The sequence below is a fragment of the Poeciliopsis prolifica genome, unplaced genomic scaffold (assembly GCF_027474105.1).
Source record: "Poeciliopsis prolifica strain line A6 unplaced genomic scaffold, Auburn_PproV2 SCAFFOLD012, whole genome shotgun sequence".
Classification (NCBI taxonomy): Eukaryota; Metazoa; Chordata; class Actinopteri; order Cyprinodontiformes; family Poeciliidae; genus Poeciliopsis; species Poeciliopsis prolifica.
In genome coordinates, this window is record NW_026562387.1 from 6,421,783 (window position 1) to 6,443,966 (window position 22,184).

Here is a 22,184-nt window from a genome sequence, read left to right on the forward strand (position 1 = left end):
TAGTTAGCTTTGAAGAGAAGGCCTCACTAAAGCCCTAGAAAATGAAAATTGCCCTGCTGCTCCACATAAAGTTACAGTAGTGAAAATTTATGATAAAGCTATTTTTTTTATGTGGTATGTCTTATTTACTGCAAATTTCAGGTTTATTGTAAGTTGTAAAAAAAGGTTTTGTTGATAAAGGGAATGCACATTTCTACAAAATAATACTGAAATGAAAATATTAAACATAAAGTTAGTTACTGCCAAAATATTCACACTGTTCAAGTCAGTATTGATGCACCGTGGGTTGCAATCAGATCCTTTAATCATACTTGCACATCAGGATGCTGCAATTTTCTTCCTTTCCTCCTTGCAAAACTGTTGACTGAGCCACTCAAGAACGTTCACCTTGACTCCAAAAGAAACAAATCAGAGTAGCTTTAGCTGGATGCTTTGGGTCATTGTCTTGCTGCTGGGAAAAAGAAGTTCTCTCATGGCCATAATTCTTGTCTATCCAGACCAAAGAACTTCCTTCAATTTCTCCTTGGAGTTTCCCACACTTGACTTTGGTGATTTCTGGGCAACAGTTGTTGAATGTAAAGTCTCTCTTATCTCTTATATTTGTAGAGTCTCTCTTATCAAATTATACTGCCAAACTTGTAACAGCTCAGAAGGGTTCCTGGTGACCCCTCTCACTGCTCAGTCACTCAGTTTGTGAGGAAAGATTGATCTATGCAGATTTACATCGTCCTTTAATTTATTGATAATGGATATTACTGAACAATAGGGGATGTCCAGTGACTGAGAGATTCGTTTGTATCCATCCTCTGACTTATACATTTCAATGACATTTTCTTTGATTTGACTGGAGCGTTTTCATCCTGCAACTGAACCTTGCAGACACAGATGTCACAGCCACTGCACTCGGCGATCCCCATTCCACTCATTGCGAGGCTACAAGCACCAACTGGCTGGACCTCTGATGAATTAGGTTATTCAAAGAGGGTGAATGTTAATACAATCACTTGTGCTGTGTTTAGTGTTTTTTTCTTCATTATTATTTAATAGTTATTATTTTTTAGAAAGCAGCTTTCACTGTCACGTTAAAGTTTTTTTATGTATATATTTTGTTCTGGTCACATTTTTTACATCATTATTGAATTGTAAAATTAATTATGACCAAAATATCCCTTGTCTAATTTTGACACCTTGTTTATCTGCTATTCTTATCAGCTAAAAAGTTACATTTTTGTTACAGAATTTTTTATTTTTCAATAACTAGTCATTATTATGTAACCTGTGCTCAAGCTGAGCGATGGGATGTAAAGTGTGGCAGAATGTTTTGCAAACCAGACCCAAGATAATTTACTGTTTCTTATACTTAAAATGTCTCATCATGGTAAAGCAAATGTGTAGCCGTCTGTGGGGTGGCACAGATCCCTCCAAAAGTGGTGTTCAGTCACACCCTGTTTGGCACGCCACACAGGGCCTGTCAGAAAAAGCAAAAAGAATACCCATCCTTCACCTCCCCCAGAATGGCACCTTGCAAAGCGGATCCCCTGTCTACCCATTCCCCAGGCCCCAGATAAGAAGCTCATCCGTCATCCGCTGGGGCCACATTAAATTTTAACTCTGGTTACTGAGTGTGGCCATTCAAACTTTTATCTCAAACCTTCTTTATCTTCTTTTCATTAAGTTCTCAAGCACTAATAGCCCTGCGAGTCTCCGCCGGGGTAAGGATGATGTTCTGAATAATGAAAGCTCATTATTTCTCCACAGAATGCTTGTTAATTCAAATGATGATATTAAAACTATAGTAGCCCTCAGCAGTCGGGTGATTTCTAGCATACTTTATCATGTATCAATATATACTCTGTTTGTCAAAACTGCCCCGAGCCTGGGCTGACATTCTCCTCCCGAGGAGTGGAGTGCTTCAGCAGGCCTGCAATACTCTAAGGTGACAACTGGCAGAGTTTGTGCCTTTAGGAAAGGAGGAGGGAAGGAGAGATGAAGGCAGTGATGGGGAGACTGATGAAACTCAAAGAGCCGTCACTGTGCTCCCATGTCTCTTTGACATTTTTTTTTTTTCTGTCATGCCCACATGAATACACACACATACACACCCACGGTCCTGTTACACATTTACACACCCATGCACAAATGAACTCACATCTGTCATCCTCATCTGTCTTGCTTCATATCTGCACATGTGAGCAGGCATTTGCACTTCCTTACATAAGTTTGTAGGGAAACACATGGACAAGTGTGTTCATTTACCTCCAACAACACAGCTTTAATTCTTTAACTTCAAAAAATGACAAAACATGACTGTTTGTTTAGGTACAGTAATTAAGAATGAAATTAGATATTTTTTCTAAATTTTGTTAAACATTTTTAATGATCTCCCCTGTGGACATGCCGCGTCTCGCAAAACTATTTACGCACCTTGTGGCGGTTAAAATTTTGTCATGTTGCAACGGTAAGCAATAGTATATTTTAATAGATTGTGAAAAATACAACCACAAATAGGACCTGGCTCATAATTCTGTGCAAAATATCTCAAGTAGAGTTAAATTGGATGGTGACAGATGGTAATTATAAGTACATATATATATATATATATATATATATATATATTTCACTGGGCTTCTTTCTAATACTTGACAATGGTTTGACCTCAACTGTTCCATTACAACTAATTTTACTTGGGGCAATAGGGGTAGTTATACATCGGAAAATCTTGGAAAAAATGTGAAAACCACCACATTACACTCTGTTTTGTGTTGGTCTATTGTGTTTAATTTCAATAAAATCCACTGAGGCTTGTCGTTGTCTCATGACTAAGTTTAAAGACTTGAAGAAAAATGTTTACAAATCAGACTCACATTCACATAATAACAAATATTTGTTATCTCAGGAATGTATTTATTCTGTATCCTGAAGCGTTGCATTTACAATGTCTTAGAAAATGCTTTCACTTCATTATTACAACTTTCTACCTGAAGGGGGTGAATGTGACGATAGTGCGACCCAAACGGTGTGCTTATTATGGGTTTCTTGAGAGAGCAAAACCAAAGAAGTAGATTAATTTATGTGAACGTTTCCCTCCAGTACAATTATGTAAAAAATAATGTTTTGGCCAGGATACTCAGAGACCGACTGATATAAAATCAGGAGTTAAACAGTCGACTTCACAGTAGAAGCACTTCATAGGAACCAGGCGTGCAGGCCTGACTGGTTGGTTTACTGTGTTTTGACTTCCATAACCTCCTACCCCCACCCCATCCGGATGGCCCAACCCGATTATCTGTAAGCTTCCCTCCAGGCATCAGGTTTCATAAGCAAAAGCCTCTAGCACAATGTCACTAAGCTGGAGGGCCCCGAGGGCCTTAAGAAGTGTTCACATCCAGATCTCATTTTTATAACAGCGCATGGACAAAAAGTGAAAGCCTGGCTGCGACTTTATGAAAACGGACGGTGCAGAGCAACAAAACAGAATTTGTTCAAGCTACATTGACAACAAAATTACGTTGTAGGAAATATTATTCAGCTGCAAAAGTCATGTCAAAGGATGGTAAATTTCAGGTTAGGCCTTATTTCCTGAAGGTTATTACTGCTCCTTTATGACATGGTCCTTGTTTTTAGCATGATAGATTTAGAGAAACTGTGGTTTTGTAGCACTTTACTCAGACATTGCTCTGATTATATACCTATCTTTATATGCTAAGTGAGCTTTTTTTTCTTCTTTCTCTTCATATGTGTTTCTCTGTGTTGCTTTATGCCCCTGAACTTTTCCTTGAAAGGCTTTTAAAGGAGCGTAGTGAGTACTCAGAGTGGCAGGCAGCCAAGGACAGCGGACCTGGAGGGTAGACAGCATTAGTCGTGAATTAGACACACTCACGCTCAGACTGGCACACTGGCCATCGCTACAGCTACATTTGGCCTTTAGTTTGTCTGCTTAGTGTGTATAATGTGTTTGTGCATGTGCATATTTGTGAGTGGCAATAAATGTTGCCAGTTGCCAGTGGTGCCCCGGTTTCCCGGTGTCCGGTTAGTATCTCAGCGTGCACGGCTCACTGCGGAACCAAAACAACAACGACAACAACAACCGAGTGCAACTCAGCCATCAGGATCTGCTTTGCTCGTCTTCCTTGCACACTGACATGCACCTGGAATAAGCCGGGGAGTTGTTTTACCTTTATACAGCGAGCTGTCCAAAGCCCTTCTTCCAAACATTGTTACGTCCTCTGACTTCCAGTTCCCGGCATGAAAGGCACAACAGTTTGACACTAATTATGCTTCATTGCGTCTCTTCTCTGAAGTCATGCAGGTAGCATGTGGAGCTGCTCAGGTGTCAGAATGAATTACACACACTCAAAGAAACTTGAGTCTCTTTGACTTTTTGTGCTGACTTGTCTCCATGATTTATTACTTCATGCTACACCAATAATTAACTTAAAGCTGAAACCACGGTGAGAACATTCAGGTATAGACAGAAGAGACGCATAAATCCTTTTTGTGTGTTCTCCTTATTAAAGACCCAGATACATCATTTATACAGTATCCATGTTTTTGTTGCATTGTGAAGGCATTCATAACCCATGAACTTTTTTCACATTTAGTCATGTTAAAACCCCAAACTCTTAAGCTGTTTTTTAGACTAACAGTAAAGAAATGAGAAGTTGTGAAGATAACTTTTTACAAATAAAAATCTTGCATAATGTATTTAAAGCCATTTACTTGGATAGTCTTAACCCTGAAAGAAATCCAGTGCAACCAATTGTCTTGAGAAGTAATCTAAAAAGAAACATCACACATTTATGTAATTTTTTTTTCACAGCATAAATTCAGCCATTCTTTGAAAGCTATAGTATCCTGGGCATCAGCTTCCTACTCAGTTTTATGCGATTCTCATCTTCCTTTAGTGCTCCATGTATGGTTTCTTCATTGACCTGGATTTCTCCAAGCCAATCAGCGAACAGAAGTTGTGAACATTGTTTGGGCTGTTTTTGAATTGAAGTCTGCCTGTAGTTTGCCAATAGAAGGAATGAACCTGCTCAGTCTCTGTTGGCCATGCTTCCAAATGTCGTATAGACATTAATACCCACCTCGCTTGCCTGTTCATGGTGGTTAGTAGTGATTGAGTAACATTAAACCTCAACAGAGTTTGCATCTCCAGGAAGTAATTGTTTCTCAATAGCCCAGGGCTCGGAGCCCTCTGAATGAAGCAAAGCACAATATAAGGGGCTGGTTTCTACAAGGATAAGGCTTTAGAAGATTGTTAGAGAAAAAAAATAGCATCATGAAATCTAACAAATGCACAATCCCTGCCATTTTGAAAGTTGTGAGGTCTTAATGCAGAGTTGGGTTATAAAACCACACACCACGCTTTGCAAATCTCTGGAAGAACTGTTCAATCCATCATCTGAAAACAGAGAAAATATAGCACATCTGCAAACCTTCCAAGATAAGGTGTTCAACCAAAAGTAAATGGATGACGCAGCATTAATAAGACAAGTAGCCAAGAGGCCCACAGCAACTCTGAATAAGCAGCAGAAATCCACAGCTTAAATGTGAGAATCTATTGAATCAGTTTTCGTTTTGTTCTCCACAATGGCTGGCTTCATAAACGAGAGGCAAGAAGAAAACTGCTTTTGAAAGAAGGCAGTAATGACTCCCATTTGCAGGATATGTGGAACGTGGAGGGCTGTGTCAGATAAGCCTAATGTCTAACTCTGTGGCCGACATGTAAACGTCATATGTGAAGAGAAACCTACACTTCACATCCCTGAAAACACTACCCCCATGGTGCAGGACGGTGGCATCATGGTTTAAGTATATATTTTTTAACAGAATGGAAGAGAAATGTCCTTTATTGTCCCACAGTGGGGAAATTCACCTCTAACAGCAACAAACTGACAGGCAATCAAGACATGCAGATTCACATTAAGTTTTCATCAAAGATGGAAATACTGGTCAGTCCTGATGGGAGGAGCGGCCCAAAGAAAATCCCAATACTGGAAGAAAAGCTACTTGATACTCCAAGTGCTGAGAATCCTGCATAGGTACATCTCCCCTGCAGAAACAATAAAATTCTATCAGGAATTTCATTCTAACATGTCAGTTCTAACACATTCATTTGTTAGAATTGACTGAATTGGAAGCAAAGGTGCATGTCACGCTTGCCAGATTTTAATTTTTAGGTTTTATTTGGCTTTCAATGAGCAGTTTTGTCAGGTTTCATTCATAAAACACATCAAATAATCTTGAGATTCCAAAATGACAAAATTTGAAAAAGTTCAAGAGGTATGATTTTTGTTGTCAAGACAGTGCTTAACAATAAAACAACCTTCTCATTTGCAACTATTACTTTTTTGTTTTTAATATCTGTTTCAATTGGCTCATAATCTGGTTTGAAAAGCTGGCTTTGGCTCAGCTCCCCCTCCCTCTCTCTCTGCCTTTTCTCGATGCCTTCCTCCCTCCATATAGCATACAGTGCAAGTGAAACAGTGTGGAAACTGTTGTCCTACCTGATAATGGATTTGGTGGCCCCCCTGCAGGCATGAACCATTGGCACATAGTGAATACTACTGTGAGATCAGGAGAGAACAGAGAAAGAGGGAGTGGAAGAGGGAGGGAGGGAGAGAAAGAAGATGAAGAAGGCATGGGTCGGATAAAGACAGAAATCCTGTGGCTTCCCCTTTTTTTTTTCTTTTTTTTTCACAAGTGGAGTAGGCTAAAGCTGTCGCCATAATCTGTTGTCAAGACACAAGGCCGCTGTAATGTCTTCCATCAGCAAGTGGATTATGTGCAGGGGAATTGTAATTTACACCAGCTTCACTTTTATGTGTCGCTCGGCTTAAAAGTTAATAGCATTTAGCTCAACAATAGCCCAGCCACATCGAGCCCGGTCTGCAGCCATCTACAAGTGAGGCTTGATTGAGGTGTAGTCATTCTGAAGCTATGACAATAGGCTGTTCTTGCTGAGCTAATTAGCGGATGGCTGCCTATCTTCACACCACACATGTCCTTTGTAACTGTCGCTGTCTAAATCTCTCTCCTAGTGTACTAGCGCAGGTTATTGTTTGCCCAGGTTCTCTTCAGTAATCCTGTGTAACGGCTGCGTGTTTTGTCTTGAGGTTCCTAGATCATAGTCCTGAAATGCCATGACCAGACATGCTTTTTAGACAAGATTTGATTTTCTCTCAATTCCTCTTTTTTGGCTTTTGTGTCAAAGGAATTAAGAGATAAAACCTTGTGTCTGAAACTCAAGTTGTTGATATTAACCCTAGGAAAACGCACATTTATAATTTAAATGAGGCTGGTGCATACGTTAAAGCTGTGCCTCGGAGATTATGTTAAAGAGAGCCTTAAGAAAAAAAAAACCTTTGTCAAGTTGAACCATGCAATGCAAAGGCAGTGTTTTTGATGGGATTCAGGCAGGATGTGGTTCACTGTCCTAAAAATAGTAACAATTTTATGAAAACTGTCATTTTATATATTAACCACTTTGTTTTAGACAGCTAAGTTGGAAACCAATTTTGTCTCACACATAATTATCTTAAACATGAGGTTGACCTCTGGGGTCACATTCCAAAAATATATGACGAAGTTGTCGGTAAAGAGTCAAAAGAGAGGAATTCAAGCCTTTTTTTTTTTCTTTTTCCAGAGCCACGTTGCCCTTGGGGAATTCAGGTGTGATGTTTTGAGGTATCCTCTGTTTCTCTCTGGGAGTTGTTGAGTGGCTGGTGAGGGGAATTAGGACTGGAATAAGAGTGTGGGAGGGTTGAGGTGTGTAGATAATCTGACAGTTTGAGTTATACGTTTGTGTGTGTGTACAAAAAAAAGGAGAAAAAGGGGGGGCTCCTGTTAGTCAGGTGCTGCACTGAAACAGGTGGCAGGCCCGTCCTGTCAATCATCTTGAAAGGTAACTGAAACTTGGAGCAGATTTGCAAGAAATACATTTTACTGCTGAAACCAGGTGCTTACCGATAGAGTGCAGGTCATGTTTAAGAGCATTTACGTAACAGTCCCTTTGATCCAGTTTGACCAAGTGAATTTCCACAATACGATGACGAATCACTCTGCTGTAATATAAAAGAAAAAAATTGCTACTGCAAACAGTTAGATCTGGAGAAGACTGTTTTTTTCCTACATTCTCCTGACATAAAAATTACAAAATATTTAATGTGGCAAATACTAAGCACCCGCATGCACATATAAGAATGTAAGTCCCAACAGCCAAGTGTGATTAGCTCGACAGAACTGACAGAACTAATTTTTTTTCTTGTTAGTGCTTAAATATGTCATTGCTCTTGCACACTAATGTCAGTTGTGAAAGTACTTATGGATTTTAAAAAGGTTGTTTTGCAATTTAATTATATTGAAAATGTTTTTTTTGTTGTTTTTTTTTATGTAGCACTAGTCTTTTGCGTGTCCAGCATGTAAAACCTTAAAGTGCTGTCAAGCTGTAATGAATACATTATATAGCACTTTGCAAAAGTAATGACACTATTTGGATCTTTCCACTTAGTCTCTTGTTACAAGCTAACTTTTCATTGAGCTTGTTCAACCGAGAAGGAAAGACTCCTACCTGAGAATCTCCGTGGGATGTTTAGCAGAGTGTGTTTTTTGTGACATGTTATTTAGAATTTAATGTCAAAAGGTTCAGTTTAAATGTCTATTGACGTGGACAGACAAGGGCATGAGTCACATTCTTGGATGATGGATTAACAGGACCTCTGAGAGGTGTCCAAAATTTTGGGTATTGTTTTAAATTGTTTCCTCCTGCTTTAAACTTCTCATCAGCTGACTCGATGGCATTTTTGCAGATTTTTTTGATTTTCAAGAAAGTCAGCTGTCTGTTCCCTCATATTCTCCTAAATCTTCACAGAGCAATTACATTTAGGCTCAGATTATATGACATATGACTTAATTTACTAATAATGTCACTCCCGAAACAATTGTTTGCATTTGATTTTTTTTCTTTACACATCAAATGCATGTATTAAAGTAAAACTGACTGAATACAAATTTAATGTAACCTTTTCCTTCCACTCTGCAGCTAGGTCCTACTTTGTGTTTATCACTCACACAAAAATAAAATATTGAGTTCTGTGGTGTAGAAGTCTACGAAAATGTGATAATGTTTAAGTGATATCAATACTTCCCAGAGTAATGTAGATGTGGATGGACTTTCTGAGTCTTTTTTGGTTTTGACCCCTACTTTTGCCAGATCCAATATATTCTGAAAGTATGTGAGGACAAAAAGTGTAGTCTTAAATAAGTAAAACTCCATTTCAGCCCTCTGCTCTATTATTAATACCGAGCAGGCCGATCTTTGATTAAGCAACTTAAGTGCTCTTCCTGTGCGGGATTTTGATTAAAGTGAGGCGGCGTCTCGGAGCTGGAGCAAATGGCGGTGCTTTTGCTTCTGTTCAACACGCCCTGCACACTCACTGCTGTTCATCTCTGTCTATTTACCACAATTTTGTGATAAAGCGAGCATGTGAATTTTCAAGAAACAAAACTTGTACTGTGAGTTCTGCATCCACCGTGTCAGACAAACTCATCAGCGAAAGGCTTCTTGAGCGCCAAGATCCCCCGCCCATTCTGACCTATCACTTAACTATTTTTCTTTAGAAAATGTTGCAAATTGTATACCTTCAAAGAAACTGCTGTGCTTTTATCTGATTGCAATGGGAGAGCAAACAAAGAACGTGAGTTGTTTAACTGGTTAAAACTAAATCTCCATGACAAATTCATCAGAAACTATGTTAAGTACTGGTCAGTACTTAGTCAGCAAAGCTCATCCATCCATCCATTATCTAACATTTGTCCATTCAGGGTCACCAGAGTGGCTGGTGCCTATCTCCAGGAGTCATCAGAGAGCCAGTCCATTGCAACAAAGTGAAAAATGTTAAGTGTTTCTCTTATATTTTACTCGTTTAAGTTAGTAAAAACAGTAGGGTAAATTTGTAATGCATATTTAAGTGAACAGCTGGAGCATTTGGATCAAACTTTAACAACACAGTGAAAGTTTAACTAAACAAAAAAGGAGGGGTGGGGGGTACTTTCTCGAATTATTCAGAACAAAAACTTTTCAAGTTTGTTCTTTCGCCCATGAATTGAAGTGATTTTCTAATTGGTGGGAGAAAGGATGTTGAAAGAAATGTAAAAGTCAGATTAATTAATTGTTGTAGTTGAGTCGGATGGTCTGTGTCTCGAGATTAATCCCTTTTTATGCTTCACAACCAGTGAACACCTACATCTAAATACACAAACACACGCCTACTGAGACGAGCATGGAAGGGAAACGAAGGACAAATGTCAGCGTTCCCTTCCAAAGTCCTCTTCCCTCCCTCGAGGTGCTTTGAGCAACATCTCTCCGCCGTGTGCTCTCCTTCTATCTTCTCACACTCGGTCTTCCCATGATCCCTTTAGGAACACCTCCTCATGCAAAGCCTCGTTCTCCACTTGGGGCTACTTCTGTTCCATTATGCACGGTGGAAGGATTAAAACTGTAGATGCGATAGCTTCCCCCCCTCCTCTGCGTCACGTTCAGGGACCAGGGCGGCCAATGATGTACCAATGTGGCACGCAACAGGGCGCCCCGCTTGGCCACCCACACATTTATAGAAGTAGGGTGCACGTGGGGGTGTGTGTGTGTGTGTGTGTGTGTAAGAGAGGAGCACGGTATCAAACGGGGAACATCTGTGGCCACTGGGCTGTGGAGACCGGGGACAATGGTGGCCCCGGGGCAGCTGCAGAGCCCTGGACTGTGCAGCAAAGGCTAGACACAGGCTAGGAAGCCAACTATCCACACATGCACACTCAAATGCATGATAGAAGTAGCAAATTAATGCACACACCATCTTATTACAGCAAGAAACAAAAAGTGAATTGTGGAAAATGTACCTAAGTTATGCGGAATCACTGTGAAGGTGTGGCCTTTTTTAACAGAATGTGCATAAAAGATGTCAAAACTGGAAATGTAATTACATTGCATGATATCATTTTACACTTTGTTGGACAATGGTTTGAAGGTGAATTTCATCAACGTTTCATCATGTCAGCGCGCGCCAGAGCCAAGGTTTCCACAACTATCAACCACTACGTCCAATCGTAGTGGAAATAAAATTGTGTTGCTGGTTTTGAATCGCGGGGAGAAAAGGTGTGGGTGCCAGCTAGCAGGGACAAATCTGAAAATAGGCATTAGCTGCTTTTCACATGTCCCCATTGTGTGACGCGAGACCACCGTAATTACAATTTTCAGGAGCTGCAGCATGTGAATCCACTTAATGTTCCTTCCTCGTCTGCCACATACATAAAATCACTGAGTCACTCGTCGCAAGGCTACAGTAAATTCAGAGAGGTAAGTGATTCTCCATAAGCTCCCCGCAGAGACACATCAGTGCCGTTTATTCTTACAAGCAGAGATGATAACAGAAGCACGCGCGCGCACGTATTAATGCCGCGACGCAAACACGCGCGCGCACCAGCACGCGCTCCGCCAGTCACACGCCATTTGAATAACATATTCCGCAGCTGCTGCAGCTCTCAATGGCCTCCCATGTGGCTTTTGTGTGTTGACATGTGTGAAAAGTGTGGGGATGGAAACAGACACGGATGCACGCGGACACAGGAACATTTACACACACGCAGCATCCTCCTCCTCCTCATGCGCTGTGATGTCACCTCGTGGGAAGAGCCGGGTCCGCTCCACCCTGTCGTGTTGCCGTATCCCATGTCCACAATCAAATGCCCACCGACGTGAAATATGAGAGGAGAGAGGCGAGCCTCCGTGGGCATGTTTGTGTGTGCGGATGTGTGGACTCAGGTGCGTGCGCTCCTCGCCTCCACCCCATTGGGAGACGTGTGGGCAACGTGTATCCTCATCTCACCATACTCGTTCCTGGTGCGAACACGCAATCACACGGACACACCTGCAAAAGAGTCTGTGGTGACGCAGACTTGGTGTTTTTTTTTTTTTTTTCTTTAAGTATGCATACATTTTCAGTGAAATTCTTTCTTAGAGTTCAGTTCAGCTATAAATCATTCCCCAAAAGTAAGTGACTTTTCCGGCTCCAAAAATTTATCTGAGAAAGAGTTAGCTGGAATGCATCATCTGCGTCCTTGTCTTTTATTTGTTTTGATCAAAATTTGAATGCCTGACATCTTTCACTCATTCTGCAGCGAATGCGGTTTGACAAGAGGATTCCTTTCACTCTGAGATAACACCTTTGAAGTTGACATTTTCTCTGCCTAGTTTTTGATTTCACACCACGCCCATTTTCACATATGCAAACACACATCTAATCAGTGATGCGGAAGTATATCTTCAGCACTCTTATGCACACAAACTTTTCTCACGCAGATGAGTCACTCGGACACACACTTTTCTTTTTTTCTTTTGTTACGAGAACTCTTCCTGAAACAGGACCAATTCACCTGAAAAGCCCAACAGTTTGACTTCTTCTCTCCGACTCATTCACTGACTCTGAGCTAATATGGCTACTGTGGGTAAATGTGCAACTCCCTCCACAGGGAGTTTCTTAAGCCTTTTTCTTGACAACATCAGTCACCCTCCTCTCTTCTGTTGCTGCGTTAAGATAGAAACTATGAGGTGAAACTTCTATTCAGACATGTATCTCAGCAAATAACAATCAATAACTCGTGTGTGCTTTCAGTCGTAGCCCCTTCTCAGTCCCCTCTCCCAGATTTCCCCAAATACACTGGACATGGGATACCGCAAACAAAATGTTTGGCCAGCTATGGCAAATTTTTCTACCGCAGGTTTTCAAATTCGCAGGGGGATATGGATAATTCTGGGCTTTATGGACAAAAAAACAAAACAAATCAACATAAGTAAATACAATGAACAAAAAGGCTGTATTTTCTTGAGTCATACAAGTTAGAGAGGAAGGCAACGGTGCCTTTGGGGAAAATATGGTTTTGTAAATAATGCAGTATATGTGGAGGAGAAGTGCCATTTCATTTAACCAATGCCGAAAACTGACTGACATTTGACCAATGCCATGTCTCTTTTTTCTTTTGCCCACATTAATCCCACTTCCCTGAACTAAATGCATTTTTGATCTGTTCATTAAGCCTGTCAGTCAGCGCCCGGCGCCAATAGTTCACAGATTTGAAATATGACAACAAGAAAATGTCATTTTAAGGCTCTCTCTTTGAGATCCCATAATGTAAACCTCACCTGGAGAGTGACAGACTTTGATGGATCGACTCGTGGACACGCGTGTGCGCACGCGTGCACGGGGCCAGAAAGAGAACAACTTCGGGAGAGGGCAAAGGGCTGTAAATGGAGAGAGAAGGAAGCAGGGGGGAGCGACGGAAAGAAAGAAACGAAAGAGAGAAAGGGCTTGATATTTCTGTGGCCGTACACTTGTAAGCTCAAGCTGTTTCTTCCCTCCAAGGGACAGGGTCCGTTAAGTAGCTCTCCAGTGCCTACAGTTTAGAAAAGGACCCAGGCAATACAGGACTAATTTAATCAAAGGTTACCAGCCCAGCATAGAAACACAATATTATAGTGATTGTACAGAAAAGGGAAGGTGGGGGATGTGTCATTTCGCCAGGCAAGGCTTAGACCTGCTACTTTATCTCAACAGTGTGATGGCTAAGTCCCCCAAAAGTCTCCAACTGCTGGCACTAATGTACATTTCCATTTTAGCTAGCGGGCCAGCTCGAGAGGCGGATATTGCATGATTGGCTGGCCGGCAAGATGAGTGACTGAAAGCATCTAAGGATGTCTCCCTGTCTGAACTCCATTAACGCATTCATTAAAAGTTTTAGAATATAAACATTCTCTCAATTTACCTTCGAATTAAATTAGTCGCTCTGAAACTTTTGCCAAAATGCTTAATCAGTCAAAGGGTTCATAATGTGTTCCAAAAGGGTTTTTGATTGATGTACACTGTGGAACACAGACATACTTTCTTTTAAAATGAACTTGCTGCCTGTGAAGAATGGCTGTTTTTTTTTATTTGTTTTTTTTTTTTTTTGTGTTTGCTTGCTTGTAGATTAAAGAGAGAGACTCTGGCAGCTGTGCAAACAGTGGCAGCATTCAGATTGTGATCTGTTTAGTCCTGCTCACTGGCCATGCCACTCTATAATAAACTGCCATAAGTGCCAGTGTTTCACACATGGAGGGGTCGTGTGCCCGTGTGTGAATATTCTCCAGCACATCCTGCGAAAGTCTTCTCCAAGTGCATGCACGAAGTTGAGCTTAAGCCCACATACAAATATCTGCACCAACAAAGTATTGTTATATATCAAATTTTTAATTTCATTTTAGAAGTAATAATTTAGTCACAGTGTCAGGCATTAGAGCTGTGATGAAGTCTCGCGATCTTAAAACAGCACTGATGCATCATCAACATATGAAAAGCTCAATCTTCCCTGCTCGACTTAACATCACCACAGTATGGAACCGATTTGATTACTATTTTTTGAATTAACCAATTTATAATTTAATAGTAAAAAGGTGCTTAGAAGAAGATTTTCTTTTTTTTTCATATTTTGGATCAGAAGGAGTTCTGGGAACATATTTACTGACTTTAAGAAGGTTTTTCATCTTAGATGCAATTTTTTTCTGCAATTTTGTCCTAATTACTGTTCCCAGGGTGTTGCTCCTTCAGCAAATAGCCAGTTTTAGAGTCTGTGTACACCAGTTAACGATTGATCAATTACCAACCTGACTATTATCTCACTAATCCATAACAATTAATCTGATTAATTGTTTCAGCCCTATTATCAGTTGCTCACAGAGTTTTGTCTTCAATTATCAAGACTCCTTTTACTGTCAACACAGATATTATCACATCTTTCTCAGTAATGGCCTATATCAGGTTTGGCTAAAAAATGTTTTTATTTTTTTTCCTTTTTATTGCCTAAATTATGTTTTGGGAATAAAAAGGGGGTGATTTTTTTGTTGTTGCCTGAGTTATGATTGACCAGTATTGTGGCCCTGCACGAATGATGGAATTTTGAGGTGGGAACTGATGTCAAGGTTTGAGTCTATCAAAAAAATAAAAAAATAAAACATCAGCTTGCCAGCTCTCTGGGCAGAAATGCGCATCTCGTCGGCTTTCACGGACCAAGATTGCTTTCACCTGCATTCCCTGGGGCAACACGCAAAACACAGGCCTCAGCCAGCCAGCTAGTCACACACACTCATGCATAGACACACTCACTTATATGTGCAGAAACATACACGCTCTCCCTATCTTTTATGTCTGGCTACAACAGAAACATATTAACTCTGTCCATGCAGGCCCAAACATACACCTTTATATAAGAGCACTGGATGATGCAGAAAATCAAAATTAGAAGCGCATACATTTAGGTTGCCTTTGTTCTTGTTCCTGTGCGTGCGTGTGTGTCTGTGTGAGTGTCTGTGTGAGTGTGTGGGAAAGAAAGAGAGAGAATGTGTCTGGGTGCTAGTCTAAAACAGTCTGAAGACAGCATTCGTTGATCTTCCAGGAGGTGGAAAAATGATGTCAAAAAGGCAAATCTGTATTTACCAGCAGACAGATATCCTTGACTTGACAGCTATACAGTCATTATCTGCCTGTCATGTGTCGCCTGAGGGCCACCGTGCCTTCTCCCAAAGCCCACAGTTCCCATGAATCAGACGAAGCCCTATTAGCTTACCTGTTTCCAATTCAAAGGCCATCGCCAACCAAAAAGACGCCAGAAGGACAAAACAAGGTGTCATATTTATGAATGTGTCAGCACGGGCCCTCCTGAAACCCAGCTCACACCTTGAGCAATGAGCCTGACAACTCAACAGGGGCCTTTTCCAGTCAAGAGAAATGATACCTTCAAACACCAGGGATGGGATGAAACCAGAAGCTGTGCTTCAGCAGTGACAAAATAGGTGGAAAAAAAAAGTGAAAAAAAAAAAAAGCTCATAAATCACATTGGTATTATTCGGGCCCAATCAGCGGAAACTCAACCTGTTATATTGAATAAAGGGGAATGAATATCCGATGGTGAATAATGACGGGATGGGTTGAACAGGAGACGTGAAGATGGGAGTTTGTGATGGTTACTTTAGTGTTTCGTATGTGTGTGTGCGTGCGGGTGTGTGTGTGCGTATAAGAGAGAGAGAAAGTGTGATGTGATGTTGACATCCCTATTTATGGAGCAGATTCATCTATGGTTACCGTATCCGCATTGTGAGTGAAGGGTTGCATAATTGTTGTCCAATTTACTGATCGGATTGCAAATAGAAACCCCCATGCTCAGGCCAGGAGTCATTAATAGACAATGATGGTGTTCTATTTAAGGAGGTGTTGGTTTCCCGTTTAGACTGATTTAAAAGTGCAAGGGTTCTGCCAACGAGCTGCATGGCAGACAGCTGTGTAGAGTCCTGGCCTCTTTCTTAGAAATGTGTAATACCACAAATATGGGTTTGTCTTGCTTGTCCAGTCAGGCGGCATCCAGAATCTATGTTGCAACTCGATGCTGTAGAGATTTCTGAGTGATGGTAAGCACAGCCATTTCTAATACCACTTTAGTTCCTGGATTTAGGCCGTTAGCTGCTAGCTACCTACCTCTGCTTTACAGTGTATCTAACCACAAATAAATGTATTGAGATCTTAAATTTTGAATTCTTAAAAGGAATAATGCTTTTATTTTTAGTAAATGTGTCGCTTTACTTATGGACAGACATCTTCACTCTGATCAAGGTGAAGATTCTCAAACAATGTTCTAGCAGTTCTGGGACTTATTGATATTCGTGTTCTTCCAGCCACTGTATGATATTGCAATCGTAGTTTTTTAATGTGTTTTATTCTAACTTAGGGCCGGTGAGTCTGAAATGTGTTTTCAATTTTAGCATCTCGACCATCGCTGTAGATTTATGAATCCTTAGGATAAGCATTGTTACTGTTCCCAATATAACTGTTTTGTTATAGATCATAAATATTGCTGTTGGGAGTTCCTTAATTTGGTATCAACTTTTCATTCTTGGCACACAGAGTGACAGAGATTAAAAGCTAATATTTCTAGAAATTGTTGGCTTGTGTTAGATGACAGGGCTTTGCATACAATACAAACAGCAACCCTATCAGACGGTGCAGCCAGTGACATTTTTCTACTTCAGTCTCAGGAAGTTCGGGCTTAACACAACAGGATTTGTAAGCTCATTGGGACTATTTGTTCTGTATGTACATAGATCTCAATAAATTGAAAGCTTGTGTAAAGCAGCAATAAATATGTTTTGAGTTTTTTTTGTTTCTTTTACATCACAAAAATTACTTAATTAAACCAAGTTAAAATTGATTAAAGTGACAAAAGAACCTTTTTCAGCATCAGGAAGAATTACAAATAACCAATATCCTGGTCTACGAGATAAATAATTTCTACTTTCTCGCAACGCCAAATGAACTGTACAAAATGTGCAAGCTATTTTTAGTGAAAGTAGCTTGATTCAACTTTTGTCACTTCCTTGTCCTCAATTGAAGTTAATAAATTTAGACAAAACAAAGCGACTCTCCCATGCAATGATTATTTATTTTATTTTATTTTTTATTTTATTCCATTGCATTTGACTGAATAGAAGTTTGTCACTAATCATGCCAACATCTTGTGATTCCAGTTGAAGGGGTAATGGGCAAGCTTTACTAACCTAAACCTTAAGAAAAATTCCAAGATTTGTCAACAGTAAAAATCTTCTCAAATTCAGATGCAACAGTTCCATCATTTTTCTCCCATTTTTCTCAAATGCCTCTGAAGCACACATGTCCTGCAGCCATGTCTGTTTGGCTTACAGAACACTTAATCAAAGCAACATCACACATGTTTTCTTTTCTTCGAGCTGAAGCTGGTTTGCTATCAGTCATAAAGGGCCAAAAAACATTGTACTAATCAATACAAACAGGTAGATTGGAATATGTATCATCAATAAAAGATAGGGGAGCATTTCCCACCTTTTTTTTCTAGAAAAGCAATTGACGCACAGATATTTTGTGGAAAAACATCTGACCTACTTCCTTCCACCATGTTGCATTGAGTGTCTTTAGTATAAGACTGAATGGTAAAATAGGATTGCCTGCTCATGAGACTCTGCTGTACTAAAAACCACCACTTTCACACTTTCATTGAGTTTGCTGTCAATTAATTCATGTTTGGAATTTTTTCTGCCACAAGACTTTTTTCTTTTTTCTCTTCCTTTTACCAGAACACAAATTAAAGGCAAAAAAAAAAAAAAAAAACATTTATTTGGTAAGCATTTGCTGCTGTTAGTGGTATTGCTCATTAAAACCGAAAGGGCTTGGCCACCCTGAAGCTAATAATCATGTTTGTGGCCTGAAGGATTACAGTACTTAAGTGTTAATGAAACATATAAACAAAGCATGGTTTCATCCCCTGCTAAAACACAACACACATGCATTCAAAAACCCACCGTCAATGAGAAGAGGATATGTAAGGGGATAGTTAATTTGATGTACCTAACACCATGGCCTTCTCATCGATTCCTCCATGAGAGTCCTCCCATTTAGTAATTAAAAACAATCACTCCTACAGCATATTTACTGTACTCATTGCCATATATCCACATATTTTATGGCCATATTCTCCGTGTAACATGTTCAGAGATTGTTTATTGTGTTACAGCTCAATCAATAACAGCTACATAAAACATGAAAGTTAATAAAAGTTGAAGCTGCGCTGACTTTGTTGAATTCCACAGGCTAAGTGATGGAGGAGGTGACACACTTTGATAAATGGTGACTAAAACAGAGTGACTCTGAGGTTCTGGGGATTTGTGGCCCCTGGAAGGTTTCTTGTGTGAGTAACTCTTCTGTTCACAGAGATGGAAGTCGTTGCTTTAGGCCGACCTTTACAGCAAAGAAATGTCATTTGCAAATTCAGATTTTATATATATTTTTTTGAATCAGTCTGCATCACAGCCAGTTCATCTATCCACTTATGCAAGCGCAAAATCTATCATCAGAGAGGAAAACAGAAAGAAAGAAGGAAGGAAAGAAGGAGAGATATACAGAATGAAGCTTAGCGAAAATGCTGAGCCTCCAGCTTATAGATCGCCTAATAATTCCAATGTTCAGAACAGGTGCGGATTTTCCCAGGCTTTATGTCAATATAAACCCACAGAGACACAGCTGCCTTAACGTAGACTGTAGCTCATCCTTTGAAATACAAAACACATCGCTAGTGATGACACTGTTGCTTCTTGAGAAGGTTCTCTCACACCTATGTTTTTTTTTTTGTCCCACCCTAATTAGATTTTATACTGTGACATGGGAGAAAAAAAATGCAAATTTGGTTAAACTAAGACTTTTTTAAACGAGTTTCAACACTGCAAACTGGATTAAATAGTTTCAAAGTCGTCAGTCTTACAAAAACAGACAAAAAAGGTTTTTAATTGTACAATACTTTTATGCATGTCCCCTATCAACCCTGCGATGCTTTTCATTTCCACATTTGAAAAAAAATATAGAAATTAGAAAGAAATAATTGTAAATATATTTTTTTTTCAGGGGCAATATAATAAATAACCTAAAATTTCACATTTGAACGATAAAATTCCAGAATTTCTCTCAGCATCATTCAAGCAAGTTGTAGAAACTGAAACAAATGACATGGAGCACCTCTAAAATGCAAAAATACCAACCCCAATAAATTATGCATATGTGTGTTGGTGATGATATACTGCAGAAATAATTAAATTAATAAAAAAAAATATATATAATATATATATATATATATATATATATATATATATATATATATATATATATATTATATATATATATATATATATATATATACATATATATATATTTTTTTTTTCTCTCTCTTTTTATGTGGTCTGGAATAAGTACAATCTTTCATTTGAAGAAGTTCTGTTAATTTCACCTACTCTAATTTTTAATTACTTAATTTCTTTTTTTTTTTTTATCTAATCAAGTGCAATCGTATTTAAAACGAAAGCAGCAGACCTTATGATAACCCTCTGAAGCTACATTAATAAATGTGTGTGATTGGGAGTGATCTCTTCTTTTCCTGTGTATGTGTGTCTGGGCTGTGTGCTGAGCTTGGCACCTGTTAACAGTGCCAAATAATGTGCTGTGTTGAAATTTTAATCACCTGCAAGTGCAAAACAAGAGCAATACAATCAGGACCTAATTAGCACAGCAATTAACACCTCTCTCTCACACACTCCGAGTGTGCCAGAGCTCGCACATTCAGCCAGTGTGATGGAAGGTTCTCCTTTTATTAGTGTTTGTGCTTTCATTGATTATGATTTATTTATCAGCAAACAATTGTTTGTTTTTGTCAGAGTGGCACTTAGAGTTTCCTCACTCCATTCTGTCGGCTGTTTTTAAAATACATGTTCATCATTAAAAGTCATTATTACTAGTCACCAACATTTTTTTTTGTTTTATTTTCTTACGAGAACCCCCTTTTGGTGCCAATGAGAAAGTTGTTTATTTACGACCGTAGTACAACAGCATTTACAAAATGATGTAAAGATAAGTTATGAAATATAAGTTTAAGTGTCATCTGTGATGCTCCCCAGAACAGATTGGTTGTATATTGTCACATTCAGTGCGTCTTACATTATGCAAGTTTTGTGTTTTTTTTTACAAAATCATCATTTGTTGTTTTTGTCTCATGTGTTTTTTTCATGTCTGTGTGGCCTGTATTTAATGTATTCAAGCAAAACTTTGTGTTGCATTTTATGATTGTGTTTGTGAGCAATAGCAAACAGTTTAAGAGATCAGCCATGTCGGAATCTAGAAAGAGGCAAATTTATGGAAGCTGTACGTGACCAAGCAACAGATGTTACATTTTGTCCAATGCTGTAGCATCAGAATAATCAAGAGTATAATCATCTTCATATACAGCAAATATACCGATCAATGTTCAAGTTATTAATCAAAAGGTAAAGCTAAACAAGTGGCTTTGTTGCCTTGAAGGAACTCAATGTTTCGGCTGTTTTGCAGTTTTCTGGATGTTTGCTGAAGAGATGAGCAAAAAAAAAAAAAAATAAGAAAAGAAAAGAAAGAAATTAGAAAGCTGCTTCTCCATGTTTGGTTCTGGTTCTGGTTCTGCAGATGCATGTAGGCTTGAACCAGATGTGAGCTGATGAATATCAACAACTGATTCCAATAAAAAGAAGTGTGCAGCAAATCGAACTAAAGCCTTTCCTACAACAACTGGCCCATTGAAATAACAAAATTGTGACTGGCATATATAATAACTGATCAGTGACCCAGTAGTAAATTTGATGATTGTCTGACCCCCATTGGTGGCATTTTCTTCACAACAAAGGGTTAGCAATACTTTTAATATACAAACCTACAGACATATCAGAAGCACACATTTAGATTGTTAATGAATTCACATGGAAATGTACACAAATGTGCCATTTGCTGATTTACTGTGTCTTCCAGTCATGTTTTAAGTGAACAAGGTCAGTGATGACTATTGATTAGACAGCTGCTCAACCCGCCCGTCCAGTCTGTCATATATGGAATGGGGATAGATTTGTGTGTCACTCTCTGTCTGACCGTAGGCCTCCTGGGGAGTGGACGTGAGTTTGTATTTTCATTAGGAGCGCTACCGTTTGCATGTGCGCATGTGTGTATATGCGCTAACATGCTGGCCTCACGGGTTATCCATTACAACCTGTCCAGGAAACAAATAAGCTTCGCTTTAACTTGAGAAATATTAACTTTCCCTCGAATGGCAAAGTAATTATTTGCTGCAGAGAAAGCACACCGGGCCATTTCTGAGACGTACGGCATTACGACTAAAAAGTAAAGTCAGCCAAACTGGCAGTGACGAATCAATATGGACCGTCTCATCGATTGACGGAGGTTTAGGGGGAGGGGAGGCAGTCAGGTCATCGTTGTAAGTTGCTATAGTTATTTTGAAATGTACTATGCAATGAAATCTAAAAAAAAAAGACATCATAGAATCTGTGCAGCAGAAAAGTCATCTCGGTCCTACAAGTCATTTGTGCAATTCACTTTATTAGGTCACCACTTATCCTCCCTGATGTCAAAAAGACTTGTCTTTGGCGGTATTTTGGGTTGGAGTATTTTGGGTAATTGAGTGTGCCAGGGCGCCATAGATCTAATTTGATTTGAACAGATACAGTTTTAGATGGCAGCGTTGACATCACTTTCCTCTCAGACTGCATGCTTTGG